Source organism: Alligator mississippiensis, chromosome 12 (genome assembly GCF_030867095.1).
Source record: "Alligator mississippiensis isolate rAllMis1 chromosome 12, rAllMis1, whole genome shotgun sequence".
In the NCBI taxonomy this organism is placed as follows: Eukaryota; Metazoa; Chordata; order Crocodylia; family Alligatoridae; genus Alligator; species Alligator mississippiensis.
In genome coordinates this window covers 11,558,355-11,583,787 of record NC_081835.1, presented here as the reverse complement: position 1 = coordinate 11,583,787, position 25,433 = coordinate 11,558,355, and the positions used below count along the sequence as shown (strand labels likewise).

The following is a 25,433-nucleotide window of genomic DNA, read 5'->3' as shown; positions in this document are numbered from 1 at the left end:
CAGAGGAAGTCACAAGCTGTTATGTTCAGTAGGTTTTTCATCCTTTTAATTTGCGACTCCAGTGGTACTAAGAAGAAGGGGGGAAATGCAGAATGCTATGACCTTTTCCTGAGATTTAAGGGCTCTCTTTGGTTTGTTTACTTGCTGCTATACCATAGATATTATTGAGGATGTCAATGCTAATGTGCATAGTTGTGGAAAGTTATTACAGCAAACAAAAATGTTAAATGCTTTTATAGAGTGAGAAACAGGCATGAAAGCATAAATGAGGAACCCCTCTCCTAGGTTGTACAAAATAATTCAGATTGAAAAAATATATATGTACAACATCAATAGAACTTTAAAGGGTAAATTGTACAAATAAAGAATAGAATGTGGGTTTACCTGAGATGATATCATTTTTAGTTGGCCTGGTTATTACAACAACAATGTAAAAAAAACAAAACAAAAACAAAACAAAACCCCAAAAACCAAAAAAAAAAAAAAAAAAAAAGCACTGAATATTAGAAAAATATGAGACTTGCATACCAGCGTATGATATGTTTCAGGTCAAAAATACACCAGTATAAAATCTGTACAGAAATCTCTCCTTATAAGCAGTTACAGTCAAGAGAGAGCTCTTCATCCCTAGGCATTAGTTGTAGAGCATCCTTATTTAGTTTGCTCCCTCGAGAAGGTAAAAAGACTTCTTGAATCATAAAAAGTGAGGGTTGGAAGGGACCTCAGGAGGTTACCTCTAGTCCAGCCCCTGCTCAAAGCAGGATCATCCCCAACTAGATCATCCCAGCCAAGGCTTTGTGTAGCCGGGTCTTAAAAACCTCTAAAGATGGAGCTTCCACCATCTTTCTAGGTAACCTGTTCTGGTGCTTCACCACCCTCCTAGTTAGAAAGTTTTTTCCTAATATCCAACTTAAACCCCTTTTGCTGCAACTTGAAATCATTGCTCCATGTTCTGTCATCTGCCACTATTTTTTCATAGTTGCCGTGTTTTACCTCTGACTAAAAATGTGTCAAGGTGAAAATCATTTTTATGCATAATTTACCCTGAGAGAGGGTCAATAGCCAATCCTGGGTAAAAGTTAATTATCATCTGGTTGACAATACCATAAAAATAACATGCCCAGAGGGGTGAAAAGTGGCCCATGATCTGCTGTGAGAAGTAAAAATGATAGTGTTCTTGAGTGACAAGTGTATCTGAAGAAGAAAATAACACCACATGCATAAAATAGGAAAATACTATTCCAGATAAGGGATTAGATTTCATATACTGTGTGTCAGAAGATTTTAATGAGCTTATTCTAGATCTGCTATTAGTGCCTATCAAATTTTGCTTCAATTTAAATGATCCCCATGAGGTTCGTACGCTGGGTTTGTTTGCTTTGGAGTGCCTCTCATGTACATCCATCATGAAACAATATATGGATAAAAGGTGTGGTCAGACGGCCCTGATCTTGGATCCAGCTAAAATTCTAATAAGCGTATTGGAGATCGCTATTAGAATAGAAAATAATGACAGTGTCATATATAGAATCTGCCCCAAAATTCATGACCAGCATGAACTAAATGGTCTTAAAAATGCATCCCTTACAGCTCTATCATTTAACTGATGACAAGGAATATCTTGCAGATTGAAGATGCAATGTTCTGATTTTTCTCCCCAATTAGCTGTTCCAAATCAGATTTCTCTATAATTGCATTGAATCTGTCGTTTTTGTCCCTGACAGCTAAGTTTTAGAAGACACGGTGATCAGTTCTCTTCTTGTGGGATCTTGCATGTCACTGCTGCCTTACTCTAATTCTTCAGATCATTGTAATATTAACCTACCTGTGTGGGCAGAGAAATACCCATGTGGAAGTGGCCCGCAGACCTGAGCATGCACTGCTGTAGAAAGGGTAAAATGGTGGGAAAGCACTTCTCAAGGAAACCTGCTCCTGTAGTTAATTTGGTATCCCTGAGCTAGTTTTAAACGAGCCACCTGATGTCCTGTCAGCAATGTGACCATTGTAACCCAGGTTTCAGTACAGGATAATTGTCCAAGTGTTGATCTGGCTGCTTTGGTGGGTTTTACAGGCTCTGTGCTATCACAGCTGTACTGCTAACAGCACTGGAGCTAGCTGGTTTAAAGATAGCACAGTTACATCTACATGAGTTGCAGTTGCTAAAGTGACTGCAATGCAGATGCATTTTTTAGTGAATGTAAGGGTTCATTTTAACTGCAAGGTTTCTCTGGAGAGATTTACTTTGCTGATTGTGTTCCAGAGGTTTCACTTCCTTCATAGTTATCCGTTGTTGAGTCTTGGGCAGCTTGTCAGAGTTGTGAAGGTGAAAGTGCTGTGAGTGCATTGGCAGCGGTGTTAAGATGGGGGAGAATATATATGCAATTATGGGACATGGATGACATGAGCCACCAACACGCGCCTGTGACTTGCTCTTCCCTTTCTAATGAGTCGAACAGAGAAGACGACCAATGAACACAGTTTGTGTTAGCTAGTGACGGATGCAAGACGCTTGGCACGTGGGCTAGTGCCTGTGGGACAGCAGCAGTAGCAAGGTGTTACCAGGGCATTGCCGAGAAGAGGTGAGGGTCCTCTCGCTGAGATACTTTGGTGAAAGCTGCTTTCTAATGTGTTTTGGCCGCAGTTTTGATTTAATTGCTTCAGAAAGGTGCCTGGCTGGCATTTGGTGTAGGGAACAATAACCCCCTTCTGATGTACGGGCTGTGTTTTAATAAGCCTGGCCCTACGAGAATGCAGGTTTCATAGTACAGTAAAGGTCAGACAAGTGTATTGTGGGTAATAATTTATACTCTGTAAGAATGAGGTTTCTGAAATCTTCTCCATCTGGCTTAATTTTGTTTGGAGTGAAAGTTAGGAATTTTACATGTTGGAATTTTAATTCTGTCCCTAAACGAAAAACATTAGACACGTGACGAGACTTAAAAGTAGTCAAGGATGGGGAGTGTCACGGCGGAGTCCTCTAGGAGGGCCGTGATCTCCTTGAGGTCCCTCGCTCCGTGTCAGGCCGGCCCAAGGCACCCTCTAATTCTCGCCCGCCACGTCTTGTTGGAACATATGATTGGGAGGCTGCCTACGACTCCCTGGGCACGGCTACTCAGGACCTCTGTCCCTGTGTGTTCTGGGACCCCTGGGGTTTCCCGATACGGTGGGTGTTCCTCAGACACCCTGGCCTCATGGGCTATGCGTGGCTCCTACCAGCCCCTAATACCATGCCCCAAGCCTCGCAGATGTAATAGACGTTGGTATGTCTGCACGCCCGCTTCCCGGGCCTCCTCTATGATCTAGCCCACTCTGGGCTTTCTCTAGTACTCAGTGCTCTCACTGGGCCTCCCCTGATGGTGCGGTCCCGCTCAGGGACTCCCTAGCGGGCCTCGGCCCTTCCCTGGCCAACCGCACGGATACCCTCTCTGACCCCGGCTCACCGCGCTGCTACTCCCTGTCTTCGCGGGGGCAACCGCAGTGCCCTGCCTTGGCCTGAGGGGTGTTGCCGCACTAGCCTGTGGCCGGGCTCGCTATGCCCGTCTCGGGCTCCTCAATATGGCCCCGCTCTAGGGCACCTCAGTATGGCGCTCCCCCTCTTTGGGGCTCGCCATGCCCCCACGGGGCTTCTCAAGAATACAATGTGGCGCTCCCCCTCTTTGGGGCTCGCCATGCCCCCACGGGGCTTCTCAAGAATACAATGTGGCGCTCCCCCTCTTTGGGGCTCGCCGTGCCCCCACGGGGCTTCTCAAGAATACAATGTGGCGCTCCCCCTCTTTGGGGCTCGCCGTGCCCCCACGGGGCTTCTCAAGAATACAACGTGGCGCTCCCCCTCTTTGGGGCTCGCCGTGCCCATCCTGGGCTTCTCAATAAAATTGCCCCTCGCTCTGGGGCTGGGGTCTATGTACCCCGCACGCGATCCGGGGTCTATGTCCCCCCGTCTGCAACCTACTGGTTGCACCCACGACCCACTGGCTGCGCTCCTCGCCGCCAGTTGCTCCCGCACTGGCGTGCAAGCTGCGCCTTCACTGGTGCTGTGAAATTAATGCGCCCTCTTGGCACTAGGGCTCCCCACACTCTCTGGGGTCCCTATGAGGACACTGCGCCCTCTTATGAGGCCTCCTCCAACCCCTACAGCCTCACCCAAGCCTCCGGGTGTAATAACAAAGTCAAACAAACTCAAGCCTCCTGGCTGTAACACAAACCTAAAGCCCCCTGGCTAAACCCTAGTGCCCATCCTCTCAGGGCTATCATGAGCTGTACTTGCAAGTCATGCTCCTTTCCACATCCTCACTCCCAGAGCTCCTGCCTCCCAGGCTGCTGGCAGAGAGCTGATAGCCCGGCTTCAGCCCTGGGCTTCACAAGGGCCAGGCCCTGCCCCCTACAGGCAGCTGGCTCCCCTTAGTTGCTCCGGCAACTCGCAGCTGTGCTCAATTGGCTCTGCCAGGGCGCTCTCCCTGGCAGTTTCTCCTCTCTAGGAGCAGGCACTAAGGTGCCCTGCGACAGGGAGATGTACACTGATTGATGGGGCTTCCTTCATGGTTATCCATTGTTGAGTCTTTTAAGTGTTAACGTGAACAAGAATATTAGGATCGAGCCTTTAATCAACCGCTCCCTTGCCAGCATGTGGATTATTCAGCTGCAGCTAGCATCAAGTTAGGGTTCTTTGGCAACTTAGTTAAAGAGTTAGATAGCTCATTAGTGTCCTTCTTCACTCCAGATAAGCGGAACCAATTTGCAAAGACCCACTGAAGTTTTTGAAGAGCTTAATGACTGCAGGATAACACTACAGTTGTCGTTGAGTCCACTACCTAGATGAAGCAAAAAGTACAGAGAAACAAGGGAAAGCTTGAAGCAGGCTGTGCAGACTCTTCTGCTTCCCGGTATGGAGACAGAGCCCTGTTTGAGCGTAAAGCAACGATGTGAGACAAAGGCCCTAAGCATGTCTGAGCTCTAGTGGCTGGTCCACGGAAGGGACCGATGAATCATTACGGATATGCCTGCTGATAGCTCAAGTGAATTTGGTGGCATTACATGTGGAACTTGTGGAAACAGCCAGTCAGGAAATGGCTAGGAAATGACTAATGTGCTAACAAATGATCTGTGCTTCGCTTTTCCCGGGTATCTCAAGGAATTATAGCAGAACGCTCATTTAAACACTACATAAGCATTTACATTTAAGAAGTTTTCAAGGCATTAAACTCAAATGACTTGGACTTCTAAGCTCAGATGACTTGTAAATTGAAGTTTGTGATTTGCGATGTAGGTTTATGGTGGCAGAATTAAGGCATATGAGAGAAGGAAGAGATCCTTAATATAGGGCACCTCTGCTAAAAAGATCTTTATACAGCAAGGCACAAATGGAGCTGAGACAATGGGTGCATTAAGAAGTATATCTGAAATGTTTTAGCCATTAACAAAGCAGCCTCTCTTTCCTTCTTTCTATGTGATGCGAGTGAATTTGCCAAAGGAACTGAGTCTTAGTCACAGGAGACTAATTAAACTTCTCTGTATGAACTATAATATCCAGCACAGGCTGGTAAATGGGAATATGATGGTATTAAATGCACTTACCAAACCTAGCTTTGCCTTTTTGTGACTAGAGAGATAAAAATATTTGAAAGTGAATGCAGGGTAATTTAAGGAGTAATGCTTAGACAGACAGACAGACGGGATCGATTTTTTAGCAAGAGGATGAAGAACGGAGTTAAGAAAAAAAATAGTTGCATTTCTGTTCTCTTTTGGTCTTTGCTTACTACACATGTTAATATTGTCTCAGCCCCCTGCGCTAGCGCTATTGCAACCATAGCTGAGTTCAAAAAGCCTTGGATGGAGTTGTTATTTAGGATTGGTGTTGCAGCCGGTTTCTCCCTTGCCGTAATCTCACATCCACATTCCAAATGCGTGAAAAAATGTAAAAGCTGATAGTTACGTTTATGGACTTTTTGCCAACATCTATAATACTATCGTGGTGTCACTAGTAATTCCTGTTCTGCAAATCCCTGCAATTTTCCTGGAATATTTGGCAGAGTGAAGTGATGGAAAATTGCCATGTTAGAGTCACCCAAAACCTGATGGCAAAGCACTTTGATATCATAGTTTCAAAGTAGCTAGGGTCAGGAGGGACCTGAACAGATCATCTAGCCTGACCCCCTGCCACAGGCAGGAATGAATGCTGGGTTTGCAAGACCCCAGACAGGTGGTCATCCAACCTCCTCTTGAATTTGCCCAAGGTAGGGGTGAGGACCACTTCCCCAGGAAGCTGGTTCCAGATTTTGGCCACCCTAACTGTAAAATATTGCCTTCTGGTCTCTAACCTAAACCTATTCTCCATCAGCTTATGACCATTGTTCCTTGTCACCCCAGGTTGTGCTGGGGAGAAAAGGGCTCTGCCTATTTGCTGATGATCTCCCCTGATGAGCTTGTAGACAGCCACCAGGTCCCCCCTCAGCCTCCTCTTGTGAGGCTGAACAGGTTCAGGTCCCTCAGTCTCTCCTCGTAGGGCCTGTCCTGCTGCCCTGTCACCAAGCGGGTGGCCCTCCTCTGAACCCTCTCCAGGCTGGCCACATCCCTTTTGAAGTGCGGTGCCCAGTACCGGACACAGTACTCCAACTGCGGCCTGACCAAAGTCACATAGAGGGGGAGTATCACTTCTCTGGACCAGCTTGAGATGCACCTTTGGATGCATGGCAAGGTATGGCTGGCCTTGCTGGCTGCGGTCTGGCATTGGCGGCTCATGTTCATCTTGGAGTCAATAATGACTCCAAAATCCCTTTCCGCCTCTGTGCTTTCAAGAAGGGAACTCCCCACATGTATGTATGCTGTGGATTTCTTCTCCCAAGGTGCAGCACCCTGCATTTGTCTACGTTGAACCCCATCCTATTCTCGTCTGCCCACTTTTGTAGTCTGTCTAAATCTAGTTGCAGCCTCTTTCTCCCTTCAAGTGTGTCCACCTTGCCCCACATCTTAGTGTCATCAGCAAACTTGGACAGCGTACTTTCCACCCCCTCGTTCAAGTCGCTGATGAAGATGTTAAACAGTGCGGGCCTGAGGACCAAGCCCTGGAGGACCCCACTGCTCACATCTTGCCAGGTTGAGTATGACCCATCCACCACTTCTCCCTGGGTGCGCCCCATCAGCCAATTCTTTACCTATCGAACTGTGCAGGCATCAATGCTGCAGTCGCTTAATTTATTGATGAGGATGGGGTGAGAGACGGTGTCAAAGGCCTTCTTAAAGTCTAGAAAGACTATGTCCACGGCAACACCATCATCCAAGGATTTAGTTACTTGGTCATAAAAGGCAATCAGGTTGGTCTGGCAGGACCTGCCTTTGATGACCCCACGCTGATTGCCCCTGAGCATGATCTCCCCTGCAGGCCCCCACAGATGTGCTCCTTGATGATTCTCTCCAAGATCTTCCTGAGCACCGAGGTGAGGCTTGCAGGCCTATAGTTGCTTGGGTCCTCCTTCCTCCCCTTCTTGAAAATTGGGACCACATTAGCCAGTTTCCAATCCCCTGGCACCTGGCCAGATGACCACGAATGCTCATACAGCCGGGCCAAGGGCTCCGCGATGACCCCTGCCAGCTCCCTCAACATCCATGGGTGTGAACATGCTGAATATGAACATGCTGCAGGTAGAAGTCCTTTGTGGCTGTGTCCGCATGAGCATGAATGTTGGGTTCCCAAGGGACAACTAGCAGTGGGACACTTTTGTGCCGCTGCTAGCTATCCCCAGGGATCATTTGTGCCACGTGCCCTCTGGCATGCAGCAGGATAACTTGGCTGCAGTCGGGGAGACTGTGCTGGCCCCAGCAGTTTTACCTGGGGTCCTGGGGACTTCCTGGTGCTGCAGAAGGGGCAGTCCTACCACCTGGAGCCTGGCTGGCAGTTGGAATATGACGCCAGCGGGCCAGGCTCTGGTTCTCGGTGGTGCACCCTGTCTCCACATGTGCCACCCCACTCCCTTTTTTTTTTTTGACCCCTGGATATCCAGGGGTCACCCCCCCCCACCCCATGCTGCTACCTTGCAGTGCAGAGAACAGCTGAATGTGCAGTGTGTGGCAGCACAGGCATGTCTGTGGCATGACATACTGCATGGCCGTGCTCGTCTGGATGTGGCCTGTGAGTCTGTCTGTTGCAGTAGTTAGATGGCACCTCTCAGTTTTTTACAATAGAAATACTGATGCTTAGACCTCTTCCTACTTGCTTTGTAGGAGAAATAGGATCAGGTGATGGACAACATGGCTCAACATTTTCGTTATGGTTCTCTTGTAGGTGGGACTGACGGGGTCCTCTCTGGCCCCCAAGAAGTCTTGTGCTTATTGATGACACCCTGGAACCTCAATGCTATCATTTAATACTTTGGTAAATGTTCAGTGTTTTTATTTGTAAGGCTCCTCAATTGTTTAGGCTCTGAACATATTCTGGTGTTTGCCTATGAGCTGTGATTTCAGTCCAGCATGACCGGATGTAATGGATTATGGTGTTATTTGCAGGTCAGTTGGTCTGTAAGAATGCCAGTCAGAGACTGGTATCCTATTGTACTGGGCATTGTAGAAAAGAAGGCTCTTTCATGTGTTAAAATTGCAAGGTAATTTTTATTTTCTGGGCAGAATGATCCGTAGATAGCAGCATAGCTTTGGATGATGAAGTCCTGCTACATACACCATGTAGGGAATTGAGCGAATCTCGCACTTCTCCTCGTCTCCACTCCTCTTCCATGTGATGATAATAAGCCGTTGAGAATTTGCATGTTGAAGCTCAAGTGCTTTATCTTCCTGCTGCTGCTTACAGAGAAGTGACAAGATGGGTTATCTCGGGAAGATGAGACAACTGAAGTTATTACAGGCGTTGGCAGAGCATGACTGAGAAAGCAGTGAAAATTCACATTAATCTCTACACAATAGGAGGAGATTATAGAAGAGGAGGGGGACCCCTTATATCTTTGAAAAGAATGCTTTTAGATCAGCCAAAAGAACTGTTTTCAGCTCATGGATCCATAATACCTTAAGTAGGCATCAGATGGTCTTTCTCCATAAACATGTAATTGGAGGTGTTAAATATGCGCTATGCTCTTCAAGGGAAGCATACTGTTTAGTATACAACACCCCTTTGCAGCAAATGCTTTTTTTTCCTAAAGCAGAAGAATCCGTGTGTTTGAAGGCTTCACGTATAGCTCATCCGATGTCTTCTTTATGTGACAATTATTTGTGTGCATCAGTGCGTGGGCTTTTTGTGCGACACGTTTTCCTGCGAGTTTGTGCTCCTTTGACGGGTAATGCTGCCGATCTTCTGTCAGTCTGCAGCAGCGCAGATCCTGAATTGTGGCTCTGACATGCATGAAACGCAGTGCTAACTCTGAGGAAACTACTGTCATGCAAGGATGACCTTGGCTACAGACAGACTTTCCCTGCTTTTGATACACTTTGAAACAAGGTGATGTGTCTCGAGGGCCCTGTTAGAAATAAACCATTAGAAAATGCGATGGGAACAGTGTGGCCCCAGTGTCTTTATTCCTGAAAACGTCGTCTTTGTCCTCTGAATGGGTTGTTTTGAAGCCCTCCTATGGGCTTTGTTCAAGCAGAATATCGCCACCCGTGAAATTCTCTGACTTGGCCCCCCACAATCCTGCCCCATTACCTTAACCGGAAGGCTCTTCTGCTGGTAATAGGTTTTTGTCCTTGTCCTACTAACATCAAGAAGGGCACTCGTGAATGTTTCTCTGCAAACCCCATGACACACTATAAATGGAGGAGGTGGCACTGACTCTGAAGATGACTTTTTCTTGCCAGCTACTTCCCACTTGACAAGAAAACGATAGCATTCCCTTTGAAATTAAGATTGCAGGAAAAAAAAACGTTCTGTTTAATACTTTGAGGCAGGTGTCTTGACAACTACAGCCAAGGTCTCTCTCTGGGAATGGTAGTAACTTTATTTTTTGGAAGAACCTTTGTCCCTCGGGTTCTCAAGCAGTTGAGCTTCTGGACTTTCTCTCTGTGGACAGGGAAACTTCATTACTGCCTCCTCTACCTTCCTGCCAGGGAGCGACAGCCTTCTTATACGCTTGCAGAGATGTATAATTTACGATTTACCTCCATCGTCTCTCTAACATAGTTCATAGTTGGTAGGGTCGGAAGGGACCTGAGCAGATTATCAAGTCCAACCCCCTGCCATGGCAGGAAAAACTGCTGGGGTCAAACGACCCCAGCAAGGTGTTCGTCTAACCTCCTCTTAAAGACCCCCAGGGTAGGAGCCAGCACCACTTTGCTTGGAAGTTGGTTCCAGGTCCTAGCCACCCTGTCTGTGAAGTAGCGCCTCCTAACATTTTTCTTCTACTAGTTTTGTCATGGGTAGGAGAGGGTTGGCACTATTTGCCCCTTTAGGACCTAACCATCCTATCACTTTGAGCAAACCAAGGTGCAGACCCATGGGGATACCCAGAATTTAAAGCTTGGGTAATAAATCCCTTTCCCTTGCTTTTAAGCAATGAGGAAAACGTCCTCCCCATGAAGGAGGAAACACTCAGACCCTGCATCCACAAATACACATTACAAATTATACATCCATGAGTCGCACACACATCCCCAACCCACCTTTGGCTCAAGGGTTTGCTGTGCAAAGTCTTGTTCCTTGAAGTTTGGGAGAGCCAGGATAATTGGGAGATGATACTAGTTTTGGTAGGCTTTGAAGAGGTCACAGCATTTTTCCATTTACTAAATGAGGATGCTCACCTCCCTTTACAGGTTGCTACAACAGGCATGCTTAGAAGAGCGGTATACAGTTGCAAAGCAATAGTCTTGATGATTAAGGAACCTGCCTTATTCTTTTTATGTGTGACAATTTTGGGGGAAAAAATAGACTTAGAAATATCACTGAGAACATGCCTGCAGTTTGTATACCCTGAGAACAGGATTTTTTGCTTTGTCTAGTGCCTCCATTATTTCTTTAAGCCCATTTCTCTGTACCCAGCAAAGATTATGCCCCCAGAGCAGATGTAGAGTTTGGAGTCCTGCTGAGGTGCATCATCTCTTCAGCGCTTCAAATTGCTGGCAACAAAAAGAGGGAAACAGCTGGAGAAAGCTGAGGGAGGCTTTTGGGGGTAGGTTTCCTATAGATTATTTTCCTAATTGCTACAGCTGAGCACACAAGAAGAAAGGCAAATCCAGGAGGGAGGTATATTTATTAAAAATATGTTCTTTTTGTTAGCTGGCTGTTGGCATCCTAACTATTATGCAGTTACAGTGGTTTTGCTTCTTACTTTGTTTTTTCCCCCGCTTGCGTGGATAGTAACAGAAAAACTAAAAAAAACCCAAACAATTCTATGGAAGAAGGGTCTAAAGTTTTCCACTTTCACTTATTTTAGTTGGATTTTGCTGCATTTTTCCATTAAATATATCAAAACATATGAATGCTAGAAATTCTCCTATTTAAAGAAAAGGCTTTTAAACTGATGTTGGCATGTTGCATACCCTCCAAAAACAGGACAAACTAGCAAATGGGTTTTGCTGTCATGGAGCACTTAAGCAATAGTTACAAGTTGACGTGTATTTATCTCTAACTTTTAATGGGGCTAAGGGTAGGAAATACTGTAACTGTGATCCTTTGTGTTACCATAGTGCTAATGGCAATCTTGCCTGCTTGCTGGCTCTTTAGAGCTGGAGATCTTGTCTAAGGATTAGTGATCTCTTGGTTTTTTCAAGAAGGATTGTATGTTTGGTGTGTTTTTGGTCCTTTTTAAATAACGTATCTCAACACTTCCATTTCAATATTTCAGAATGCTGGCAGTGGCTATAAATATATGGATATAGTTCAACCATACAATTTTTTTTTTTTTTTTAATCAAATTTATCTCTCTTCCTCATCATTCCTCTCCCCTTTCAGAATATGGACACGGCCAACAACCTAGTTTTATTTTATAATCTTTATTATGGGCAAACACGACTGAGTATAGCTATTGAACTTCTGTGCAGTTGCAGGTCCTTGCTACTCTTGAAAATCAAGCCATTGAATGACAGCCTTTGGGTTGCTGCCTAAGCCTGTGGTTTCATTTTCAGCTTTAGGAAGCTGGGACAAGAGAAAAGATTAGGCAGCTGTCTCATTAAGTTGTTTGCTCTCATATTGATGAATTGGCTAAATGTTATTTATTTGTTGTTATGGGTATTAATAAATGGTAACAGAATAAGAATAGACCCTTGGGGAACTCCACTTGATACTTCCTTCCAGTTATATGTCAAGCCCTTGGTGACTGTCTTTGAGCACTATGATCCAACTGGTTATGCATCCACCTTACAGGAGTTTCATCTAGACAGTGTTTCTTTAGAGGACTTCTAAGAATGTCATAGGAGACGGTGTCAAAAGCCTTGCTAGAAGGCAGGCTATATCACATCCACTTCACTCCTTCCAGCTGCAAAACCTGTCACTTTTGTCATAGAACAAAATTAGGTTGGTTAGGCGTGACTTGCTCTTGACAAATGCATGTTGGCTGTTTCTTAACATGCCTAGGAACAGATTCCTTAAAGAAACCTTGATATAACTCCTATCTGGGATTGAACTCAACTAAATTAAGGTATAATACCCTCATGAAAGCTGCGTGTTTGTGTGCATGGGTGCACATGCACACACATTCACTTGACTCTTTTTATTATACACATCGATATACTAACCTAGATGTGATCAGCTTGCTCAAAATTAAGACGCCTCCAATGGCAAATTCTCAAGAGATGTGAGAGACAATATAAAACTTTATTGTATCTGTTTTCTCCAGTAAATGTCAGCCTATTGGTAACTTTGGTGGGCACGTGGATATATTGCTACCAGCAACGTGTTGTTCTTATTTCCCCTGTGCTTTCTTACTGTTTTCATTAGCTATGTAATGCGGTTTTCTTCAGTTAGATGATTAGTGTCTACCTGTTTGTTTGTTAATGCTTGAGTTTAATTCACTTAAAAAAACTACCTGATAAGGAATCGTATTTCATTTTTCTTTAAGTTGTGCAGATCTTCAAGGGACCTTTTGTGTTAATAACGGATTTAACAGTGCTGCCTGGCTGCAGAAATTTTTCAACAACCAAGACCTTTCCAAATATTGATCTACTGCATATACCAAAGTTAAATGGCATTTAGTTCCATGTCGGGCAAGCCCAACTGTATTAAGTATAGGTGAGGGAGGGTAACGAGCTTTTTATTTGCAGTAGCCCATTATAGATTTAGCAAAAGAGCTCTCTATCCAGAGCTGTGATATCAGCCAGGTTAGTCTACTGAGTCAGACGGCAGGTCCCTCTAGCCCAGTATTCTCTCTCTCAGTGGCATACAGTGCAAGTTAAATGGGTAGAGGATTATTACTGTGCTGACTGATCTGTCGCCTCTTCCCATACAGCCTTCGTTTAGAGAACTGGAAAGAAACTCATTCAGAAGCCTGCTCTCCTACCCACTGATGGGCCTATAGGGAACATTGAAAGCTGCTTAGCTGGCACCAGAAATGAAAAGATAAGCTCAAGAGTAGCTGAAGAGGATTGCAGGTAAATCTGTGCAGAAAGGCTTTGTGCATTCATGGAGAAACTGGTGAAAAAATGGCTCTTGGCAGCTTTAGTGGTGGAGAAATGAAGGACTCTGAGTTGGTCATCTTCTTGTAGCACTAGAATAAGGTATTAAAAAAAACACAAAAAAAACGTAACCAGGGCTTATTGTTTTAAGTCCCCAGGTTCCTGGTGGTTGTCGGTTGTTCTGTAGTATGTCTATTATCTGGTGTCTCTGTGAGATAATGTTATAAGTGTCTTTAACCACAAGTGTTTTGAAAGTGTATTAGAAGTAGCTGCTATTATTGGTAACCTCTGAGGGTCATATCACTTATTTGTAGCCAGCAGCTCAGTAGCTACCAGATGGGTTATCACGCATACAAGTGGGGAAGGAATAAAAGGAGGAGCACATTTCACAATGCAGTGCTGTGCAGAGGTACCCAGGCTAGCCCGTTCAAGATAGTCTTGCTATTAGCGTAGCACTGTATCTGGGTTAGTTTAGCCCGGGTGAGGGTTAATTTGAACAGTCAGAGCTGGGGTACCTCTGCACATGACTGTCTTGTGCAGTGTAGGCACATCCTTAGAAACTGACTCTGCTTCCCTTACTTCTGGTGAGCAATTTCCTTACTTTCCAGACTTCATTGGTACAACTTGTACAGCAAGATACTGGTTGTTGTAAGGCCAGTAATCAGGCTCTTAATTTAGAGGACCCTGTCTTAATGCCAGAATACACCTGCAGATATCTCCACTCAACCAGCTGGACTCTTTGGGAATAGATAGGCTCTATAGGACCCTTTGCTGTTCTTTTCCTTGATGGAGCTGCTTAGGATCCATTGGTCCCAGCCTGGAAGAGAAGGTCAGGATCATGCAGGAACATTTTGGTGAATAGAACAACTCACTGATATGAATTCACCTTTTTCTTAATAAATCAGCATCTGCTTTCCAAGGAAATATAGAGCCCTTGTCCCTTGATCTTTTGTGTACTAGACTGGCTATTTTCTGGACTGGTTGGTCAGTGTAAGAACACTTTCTCAACACTTGCACACCCTCTTCTGGGACCCCAACACTTGCACACCCTCTTTTGGGATGTGTTCTGGCCTTTAAATATGACCTGAACTGCATCTGCATTTTGTCCGCTTCCTCACATTGATGCATCCAAAAGAGAGCGCACAATAAGAACTGGCTCTATTTTTTCTATCCCCATATGTATCACCTTGTCATTCTCTTCAGTTTTGGGAATGGCACCTAAGTTCCCTTTGCTCCATAATTACAGCAATTAAAGGTGCTGGGAAATTGAACTTTTTGTTTTGAGTCCAGTAAAATATTTCCAAAATTTCAGTTTCAGGTTGGTTCAAACTTTTCCTTTTTAACTTAAGAACTGTCAGCAAACCAGAAAGTCAGTTGTTCACACTGCTATATCTATTATCACTGCCTACAGCTGGCAACAGGGAAGGGCTAAAATAACAATAATATTTTATACCGAGTCCTCCTTAAAAGAGCCTATAAGTATTCAGAGTTCATCTGAAACCCTAAATCTGCCTCTCATTTAGCTCTAGCCCCCACTGGGGGAATTGAGACCATTTTATCATCAGTTTATATAAGCTTTTGTCACTGGAAAGTTAGATTTATTTGATGTAGTTAAGTCAGATTTACGGGATGCCGTTAACTCTGAGAGAATAACCCAGGGGAAGTAAAAACAGAAGTAAAATCTTGAGCATAGGACATATTTTATTTTAGTAGCTAGAGGAGTTTTCCTCCAGACTGGCACTTACACCCATAGTTTGAGAGTGACAACAGTATATTTGTGGCTCAAAAGTTAATGAAGTTGGGCAAGTATTTTTCATTTTAACTTGCTTATTCATGCGGGGGGGAGCTCTGCATAACTTGATCCTCTCCCTCTTGCTTGGGCCCCTAGGATACTCCATATGAATCCTTGCAGACTGGAGAGTGAGTGGTCTCCTGTTTCCCACCCATTGGTTGCAGAGCCCTCCTGACCTGGCACAACACGGATGTGTGTGGTGCCCGCTGTTTTTTTTTTTCCTGGGTTTTTCTGTATTTTCTTGTAACTGCATTCGTTATTTCCTCTTCCTGTTACTTCTGAATCCGCACTCCTCTGTACTGCTTGGTAGACTTGGAGGAGCTTTCATACCTTTCTGCACCAAGCACCTCATCAGATCCTGGTGTGGGTATTTATAAGAACCTGAATGAGACTTGAATCCTTTTCTAGGACTACTTCCAATGACTTCCTCATGACTTCTTATTTCTCAGGTCTGAGATGCTATTGTCCAGGTACAGACATTACACCTTTACCAGTATAAATGATCTGAAACTGGTCTATACCCATAATAGAACAGAAGTTTGGCATATAAAACTGGTCTATACCTATAACAGAACAGATGGACTGGATTCTGCCATTTTTTAAACCAGTCTCAGATTTGCCAACCCCAACAAAGGGCGAATGTGTGTTGTGTTTGATACTCATCTAAAACTATGCCACTTACAGAAAACTGCGTAGCTTAGACTGATTCCACCTTGGGCTTTTTGAATGTCTGTACCTAATCATTGTGTGCATTAAATGCTTGAGTTAAATTATCCCTTTATCAACAAGTTGTCACTCCTGCATAAATATCTTGTATGTCCTGTAAAATGACGTGTATTATAATGATGATGATAATACTGGAAATAACTGCTGCTGGGCAACACGATGTTAATTTTGAAGTGTGGCTTTCATCGTATTTGTTGGCCACCTAAGACTTTGCAAATTTGTCTTTGTGTTTTGTGCTTTGTCTGTCTTTGGATACAAGGAAAGTGAAGTGCTGCATTGCATTTTTGGAGTGGAAATATCTTTGAATTCCTTTTGCCACTTCTGTCCCAGTGTCATCAATCACAGAATTTGTACTATAAGCCAGGAACTGCCAAGGGTTTATATGGGACTCATTTGTTCATGGATGCTTTTCCAGCAAGATTTTCTTATGTTGGGCATGGGGGTGACTTCTGTAGCCACAATGCTTGATTTTCATTCTGCTATAGAAACCACAAAATAACTTGTTTTATGGCAGGAAATTTCTTGCACTCTGCGTTTGTAAAAGGTGTCAGTTTCTCATTGTTCATTATTGCTTTCTCCTTCAGCTTGATATGATGCATGCTGTGTATTGTGCAAGGGGCTCAATACCCAACTCAATGCCACACTTCAAGCTGTCAGTCAAGTACCTTGTGATTTTGACAGTGTTTAATGGCTTCTTTGTCAAGCTATATACAGGAAAAAAGTAGCAGTACAACATCGATGAATAATATACACCGTTTATCTCTTAAAGATGACATATTATGTATTTATTGCCATCAACAGTATGGGGAAAATAGCCGTGAGCTGATTGCAGCTCAGAGATGTGGCCAATTGGCTTATTTTTCTGTTCTGCTCTTAAAATAAGCTTTCATTGAGAGATGCAGTTTTACTCTTTTTATTTCATAACATAGCTTTGCCATGGATAAGCTTAAAAATATTGTATACATCAGTAATAAAATTACAGTAATGTGAAACAATTTTGGAACGCTTGATACAGTCCATCACACTGTTGTTATATTGTGTTGCTAATAATTAGGTCATTTAGCTTTGGCAAACTCAATATTGCGTCACATTGTTCCAATAATAAAAAGGTAAGGGTCTTTGCAACATAGACAATGGTGTGGACAAGTGGGATAGAAATTGTGATATGGGGTTCAAAAGGGGAGAGAATGGCTGTTATGACTGCAAAATCTAACAAGGAAATTTTCCTTTATCTCACAGAATGGATAGACAGTATTTCAACAATATCCATGTAAATCTCATCAGTTCATTGTTATCCAACAATAACACTGCTTCTGGCTTTTAATGCATTTCATATGGGGAAAGATATGTTTATTTGTTCTCCCAGTATAGCTCTTGTATCATTGCTAGAGAAAGAACTCCATACCTGAAAACCTCTTAAATAGCCTCGAGGCCTCACTCGGTCCTCATCATAATGTGTTAAGTCAGCACAAAATGTTGAAGTGTCGAGACTAATGTTGAGAGGAGAGAAGAGGCAATGGGGCAGGATTCTGGTAGAGAAATAGTTGTGCTGCTAAGCAACAATTATGTGGCCATGATTTATTCTCATGACAAAACTCCATACAAAGAAATTAAGTAGTGTCAGTGATATGCACTGTACACCTAAGGGGGTTGTAATTATTGATTTATTTTGTAGTTGGCAGAACAAAGTGTACAGTAGGGGCAAAACAGCATCAAAAGTGTTGCAGGGAGTTCTTGGGCAACTTGTCAAATGGGTCCAAGCATTATCTTGAATACTTAATAATAATTATCCTTCAAGAGAGAACCTGCTTTTATACAAAAGAAACATTTTTGGGTGGTTGTGCTTCAGCTTCAAACCTGCTACATAAGCCTGCATAGCTGCAAAAATTCATGGGCATCATTTAGGTGTTAACTAGTATCACTCCTAATGTCCATTTCCACTTACATTGCCTAAAACTCATTTGAAAGGAAATGCATGATATTCCTTTCTTATCGCAACCAGATTTTTCATATGGAAGGGGTGGGTTGGGGTGATGAGCAATCATTGGCAGTTAAGGATTGGTGAAGGGACAGCGTTTGAAACAAGAAGCCACCTATACCTTCCCCTCTATTTGGCACTGGTGAAGCCACATCTCGAGTACTATGTCCAGTTTTGGGCCCCGTGCTACAGAAAGGATGTGGACAGATTGGAGATAGTCCAGCAGGGTGCAACAGAAATGGTTCAGGGGCTGGGGCGCATGACTTTTATGAGGAGAGGCTGAGTTACCTAAGCTTATTTAGTCAGGGGAAGAGAAGACTGTGAGGGGAGATTTGATAGCAGCCTTTAATTACCTGAAAGGGGTGGGGGGCACAAAGAGGATAGAGCTGGACTGTTCACAGTGGTGGCAGATGACAGAACCAAGGAGTAATGGTCTCAAGTTGCAGCAAGGGAAGTTTAGGTTGGATATTAGGAAAAACTTTTCTCATTAGGATGGTGGTGAAGCCCTGGAATAGGTTACCCAGAGAGGTGGTGTAAACTCCATCCTTGGAAGTTTTTAAGACCCAGCTTGACAAAGCCTTGGCTGGGATGATCTAGTTGGGGATGGGCCTGCTCTGAGCAGGGGGTTGGACTAGATGTGACTTCCTGAGGTCCCTTCCAACCCTCATTTCTATGACTCTATGATCTTTCAAACTACACCTGAACTTTGTACACAGCCTGAAAAAGCTGGGTTTATTTCTGTTTCAGAACTCCTCCCTCCTTTTCTCTCTCCCACCCCTCCAACTTTTCATTCCAGTTAATGTAACTGTCTAGTAGTATTACCCATAAAAAATGTGTTCCCATGAGTTTCCCAGAACAACTGTGTGGGTTAAAGAATGCCTGTTACTCTGGATAATCAAATGCATTTTGGCATGTTCCTGAAACTGCTGTATGTCATACTTCAAAATGCATTCTACCACAGTTTGACCCATACCAACTTTATTGACATCTGCTGAATTTTATGCATGTCAAACTGAATTGAACTTTCTTAGGCTACAAATAGACATCACATTTGTCTTTGGATAAATCCTAAAATGGTTCATGGAATAAGAAGTACTAATAATTTATCTCAGAACATCACAAACTGTGTCTGAACAGTTATCTCAGGATTGCGTTGTTAAATCAATGGCAGAAAGCAGCACTACATTCAGCTGCCATTTTAAACAGTGACTAGAAAGGTGATGTGTGTGTACACACCAATCCTGGGACATTTCTGTTCTGGGACAGACATGGGCACAGCTTGTCCAGGGACAAATTTAACGTCTGTTTCTAGGTTGATAGAGCCAAAATGCTGAAACTGGGTATGTTCCAAAATAGGTATTCATGCAAATTGATATGGTGATCACATGCAGAAATCTGGCAGCTTTTGAGCAGCCCATCAGTATTAGGAATGATTATTCAATTTGCACTTCCTATTACTCAGCTTTGCATATATATATGCTCTTGTCTAGGTGGGGATGTCTAGAAATTACAAGACTTTAAGTTTCTAAATCTGCCTGGAAATATGGTCCCTAGTTAACAGTGGCAGTTCTGAAGATCACTCGAGATGAGAGTTAATTATATTTTGTACAAGAGGTCAACCTGTTCAAACGATCAGTCTCATTGTCTTTGGTCAAATGCTAAAATTGAAGATCTCTCTATCTACACATCCTTGGGTGGAAAAGACAAGGGTTTGTTATATCTGGCTGTTGTGAAGTGGGAGCTCCCCAGCCAGCCACAGTGCTGGTCTCCCATTGCCTCTGTGCATGCCACCTGCCTATCTTGCTTGCCATGCCTTGCTGTTAAGTAATTAATTATCTTAATTAGGTGAGAGGCTGCCCTTTCTGGGCCCTGATGTCTAGGGCCTTGAGTACATGCTCCTACCTCTCCTTACATGTCCCATGCCTCACAGATGTTTCTAACAACAGTGTAAAGCTCCGGCCTGAGGCTGGGTCCAACTCATTACAGTATTAGGCCTCTCCACAACCTGCCCTGTTGCGGGCCGTGCTCAAATTGCCTCCCTCTCGCACTCCACCATCTCTCACAGTCTTTCTCATACTGCCTTTGCTGGGCCTCACTCGTACCACCCCTCCTTTTCCCCAGGGCCACACTCACCCTGCCCTATCCCAGAGGGTCCTCGGGTTTGATTCCCTCCACTCCCTGGCCAGCAAGCATGTGGCCTTTTGGGCATCTCCTGCTGCCCTCATCCGAACGAGCGCTGGGCGGTTCGCAAAATACTGTGCAGATTCTGCCCTGTCTTGTAGCTGAGTAACTCCCCTGAGCTGCTCTCCATACAAGGCTGCTGACTCACCGCCTTATTTCTTTGCAGCTTCTCCTCTGCCGCCCTCCAATTGGCCTCAGGCCGATCTGTGGCCTCAGGCACCTGAAAGTTTATCTGGACCTAATTTGGTCCCTCCAAGTTAACAGGACCTCAACTCCAAGCCCACTCATGGGGCCCCTACTCACGGGGCCTCCACTGTTTTATTACACTGATGCAACCCTTCAGTTGCAGGATTTGGAGATTCAGCTGCTGAATTGGGCCGATGCTGCACTGAATTGAATCAGCGACTGAAGCTTCACACCGCCCCGCCACCTCCCCCTTTAAAATGGTTCTGGGCGTGGGGTGGGGGCTTCCCTGCTGCTCAGCCACCAAGCTCCCCCAGAGCTTGCAACATCCCTAAGTGGCGAGCACCCCGCTAGTGTTTCGCCACACTAGCCAAGTACAAAGCTGTCAGTTATTCAGTGTATATAATGCATGCGAGCACTTTTCTCCTCCATGCACAATTTTGGCAGCTCTCACACCTGCCTGGATCACAGCTGCAATCTTATATGCTCCTTGCTTGTAGGCACCATTTGTAATTTCTCCCCTGGTCACTGTGGAAGGCTATGCGTCTGTATTTAATGGAAACAAATGGCCCCTGTGACTATCCTGCTTGCTCCATGGAAGTGGAGGCTGGGCACTATAGGAGTTGGCAGCTGCTGTGTGCTGAAGGCAGAGAAGTGAGGAGACTGGGGAAGTTTAGTTGTTAAAACCAAATGCAGCGTGAATAATACATCCCAGCCTGAATGTGTTAGAGCTCCAAGTCTCTGCCATGCACTAATCACAGAGGGTCACTAGATTAATAAATTATTATAAATCAACTTTAGGGCAAAATTCTGACATCAATAAAAAAACCTCTATACCTGTAGGCAGAATAAACTCCCAGGATCAAGACTTGCTGAGAAGATGTGAGAGAACAGCTTTTGCATTAGTGATCAAACAATTTATCAGATTAAAAATGAGTTCCTTGCAGCCAAGTTCTGCTCCTGGAAGGACATGGATTGGTGATCTGGAGTTTGGCTCTTAAATATATTATCCTTTTGGGGCATTTTTAAAACCTAAGTTTTTAACCTTTCAAGCCAAGTTTCCTATGAGTACAAATGAGAGTAACGTTCATTGACTTCATATTTGATTTCAGTGGGAGTGAAATGCAAGTTGAAAGGGAGAATTTTGACTTGGATTTTTGCTCAATGCATATACGGCTAAATTCTGCTTTTTTTAAAATACAATTCCCATTGTAGCTAGTGCAACTGAAGAGTATAATGGCAAAACAGAACATATTCTTCATTTTACTGGCTGGCTGACCCTCTTTTTTGTGCCCTGAAGTTACTGAAATGTAAAACTCTAGAACTCTTGGTTCAGAGATGATACCTTTTATTAGACTGACTAAGAAATCGCAAAAAAAACCTTATCTTTTTCTGCAAGCTTTGGGCACATGCACCCTTCCTCAGGCTCAGGGAAAATTAAAGGCGATTCAAAGTCCCCATAGGTAGACAATAAACTTCATTTTTGCACAGAGGAAGCTGAAGGTGGAAGTCTGTTCCTCTGGGTCCATAAGAGTGTCTTTGTGAGTTGCTCTTTGATGTGCAGATCTTTAATTTTCCCTGAGCCTGAGCAAGGGCGCGTGTGCCCGAAAGCTGGCAGAAAAAGATATTTTTTTGCCATTTCTTAGTCGGTCTAATCAAAGGTATCGTCTCTGAACCAAGAGTTCTAGAGTTTTGCATTTCTTTTTGTCTCGGAGCAACATGGCTACCAAATACATCCCTGAAATTACTGAAGCCTTTATCTCATATGAGTTTAGGACAATGCAAAACAAATGAACAGTTACTGAAGTGGCAACATTTTCAAATCTGTAATGGTGTTGAGATATTTTTTTCTGTGCAACTCTGATGTGATGAGAGGTGATGTGATGCCACCTGGAATGCATGTATGTGGTACAAGCATGCCTAAAGTGGGGCCCTTCTTGGAATAGCAATGTTGTGTTTAAAAACATGACCAGGGCTGGTTGAAAGTCCTCCATTGAAACTGTTCTTCAGAACACTGTTTTTTGACTTCCTAAACTTTCTACAGAAAGAAAACTTCTCTTTAAAAATGTCTAATTTTAGTCAAATTAGTTTTTGGTTTCTGATGAAAACTATGTTTGTTTTTTGTCAAAAATCAACATAGGGCTGGTGGGGAGGGAGAAGATTTCTGGGATCATCTGGAATTTCTTCCTGACCAGCTCTAGTAACAAATCTCTAGCCTCCATTTCTATGTTATGGTTGTGACTTTTGTACAACTGTATTAATGTGTTTTTGTGTTAATTTTTGTTTTAATTGTACATAGAAATCACTTCCATTTCCAAAGATTTTATTCTTATTTCATGGGCGTGTGTTTTTTTCCATAATGAAAATGTAAAGAATTCAAGAGTAAGCAGAATGGTGATGGGAATGCTTTTCTCTTTAATTCTGTAATTTAATTTTTCAAGCTCTTTAATTCTGCATCCAATTATATCATCCTGCAATAGTTTTAGACTAATAACAATTATATTCTGCAAAAAGAAAGCTGTTATTCCCCACTATGAACTTCTGTATGATCCCCTGCCAAAGCGATCTTATATTACAAAGGTAAATAAAGCTGTGTATTTATGTTTGAATTGCCAAAGCTAAGAAAGACCAGCTTTATTCCGATTGGCTGTCTGTTACTCTTAACAAAGTCTAATTACTTCCTTAAGATGTGGCTTCTCCTTTGTGAAAACTAGTGAATAATGTGGTTTCTGGAGAGATGATGAACATTACTCAGTGATATAAAAGTAACCTCACATTCTGATATTCTGAAACTCGTATTAAATGATGGATCTAACAGAATGATACATGATGACACTTTGGAGGATTTTTCAAATCAACTGACCCACTTTATTATTTTTATCAGGACAAAAAAATCTGGTGTTTAATTATGCAGTAATTTTTGATTAATAGACATCTGTTCTGAGGTGGCGTAGTGTGTACATTCATACAATTAAACTTGGAAATGGGCAAACTTGGTCTCAAGTGACAGAAACTTAAATATTTTAAAAAGCAAATCAAGTGTTCTCCCAAGTGGGAGATGCTGAATGTAATTATAGATTTTTTTTTTTTTCCAAGCTAACACATTTTGTAGTCTGTAGTTTCTTTTTAAAAGCAACTTACTTGCTTACCTAAGGCTAAGTATTAGTATTACTATTTCATGTTAACATATTTCACATTAAATCATAAAAAAGCTCAAAGAGAAGCTGAGAGCTGAGGCTACATGCTAAAAAGCTAATATTAAACTGTATGATTAAATTTAGCTTTAAAATAGTGGTTTTTTTGAGGTGCCACAGGAAGCATATATTTTACCTGACTTGAGTTTCCTTTGCACAAAGCTGGATGAGATATTCTAGCACAGTGTGGAACCGCTTATTTAAGGTGGAAAAAGTCATTAGCCATCTCCTGCTGAGACATTATATTCAAGATGCTGAATGGTAAGCCATTGAAGTTAAGCATGAGGAAAGAGTAAATTATTGCTTATTATTTGATTGCTACCTTCCCAGCATTTTTGGGACTCGCAAGATGAGATCATTAGGTGGCTGTTTTTGAGATGTGGAGGATGTATGTTGGTGGGGGTGTGGGGGGAATTGAGCTGGAAGATGAAGCTTTTGATGAACCCTTAAAGATCAAAACTAGTTCTGCATTGCATGAATTCGCAGAAAATCTAGATAATATTTTAAACCAATTATCTCTCTCAGTATCTTGGAAATGCATAAGAGGCACTCCAGGATTTCAAGGTTAAATACAGGCATTCAGGAAGCCTGTGGTGGAAGCGCTATAACTTTCGAGCTTTACTCTAAGTGCCCCTGTTTAGGTCAGGAGGAAGCAGAACACATTAGCCCGGGGTGTGGGGACGGGATGGGATGGGAAGGAGGGGGGTCGGAGCCTGCCTTCATGGCCCAGATGCAGCAGGTAGCAAGGGGCTCTTGTACATCTCCCAGCGTGCCCTGTGTGTACCCAGGGCTTCTGAAGACTCCACAGAGGAGCCAAACAGCTGAGCCACCCTTAATTTGTCTGGTGGGGACATCATGGCCACCCATTTAGACTGGATGTGGCAGTGGCTCTTTGTGTCATGCACCCTCGTGGCATATGCCCTCATGACCACAAGCTACCTGCATGCCCACTCAGCATACCCTGCGCCTGCCAAGTGTGTGTGTGCATGTGACCTGATGTGTAGGTCACACACACACATGTATGCACTTAGGCGTCTGGGGCACGACTGGGGCCACTGACTTTCACATGCCCAATGAGGATGATGCCTGCATCTTGTTCAACTCCCCATTCCCTGGGGTGATAGAGAGTGGGTGCTATGCTCCCCAGGTCCCTGATTTTTATCATCAGCGAAGTCATCACCCCCCAGTCCTTGCAAGGGGCTTGGTCTCCCTCCTGCATTGGCTCATGAGGACCAATGGGGGGCAGCTGGACCACGGGGAGGGGCACTTCAACTATGCACCAGGCCTGGCACAGCGAGCATATGCAGTGTGGGTATGTGGGGAGTGGGTGAGGCTTCCACTGATGTGAGTGGCTTTGGTCCTGTGCCATGACAAGCAGCCCAGGTCTGTGGAGTCCTGGTTGACGGCCTCTTCACCCATGTGGACTGGGAGCCCTCCCCAGGACAGTAGGGCCTGAGGGCTTCAAGTGCCTGTACCCTGGCACCAGGACATGGGTCTCTGGCCATGGGCTCTTCTGATCTTGCATTATGGGCAGCGCTACCCACAATCCACATGGTCCCCTTTCCCCTCTCACTCTCCAACTCCCCCCAGGGGCACACCCCAGAGCCTAAGGGAATGTGGTCTAAGGAAGAGATGTCTCATGTTAATCAAATGTTGAAGCTGTCAGCCTATTTGTGTTTATTAAACAAAAACTGTGCAACGTTGCCCACTCTGGAACTTGGAAACTTCTTCTCTGTTAACCTTGAGAACATGGGGAAAGACCCTGCCTGCACTGGGCAGTTATGCCATTGAGGGGAGGAGGGGCTGGGGAGCCAATGGGGGGCTCAACTTAACAAACACA

The 25,433-nt window shown here is 43.9% G+C and overlaps 1 long non-coding RNA gene across 6 annotated transcripts in view; it reads left to right on the top strand.

Annotated features, from left to right (window-relative positions):
* The window catches only part of LOC102561602 (uncharacterized), a 552,985-nt gene that overhangs the window by 21,672 nt on the left and 505,880 nt on the right, over positions 1-25,433 (top strand). For 4 of the 6 annotated variants that reach the window (XR_009455909.1, XR_009455910.1, XR_009455912.1 and 1 more), the window contains exon 4: positions 13,374-13,515. The exons of 1 other annotated variant lie outside the window; for it this stretch is intronic. This is a non-coding gene — a long non-coding RNA (uncharacterized LOC102561602). Of the gene's footprint in view, positions 1-13,373; positions 13,516-15,427; positions 17,096-25,433 lie in introns of those variants that run through there. One more of the 6 variants, XR_009455911.1, reaches the window with a different exon arrangement.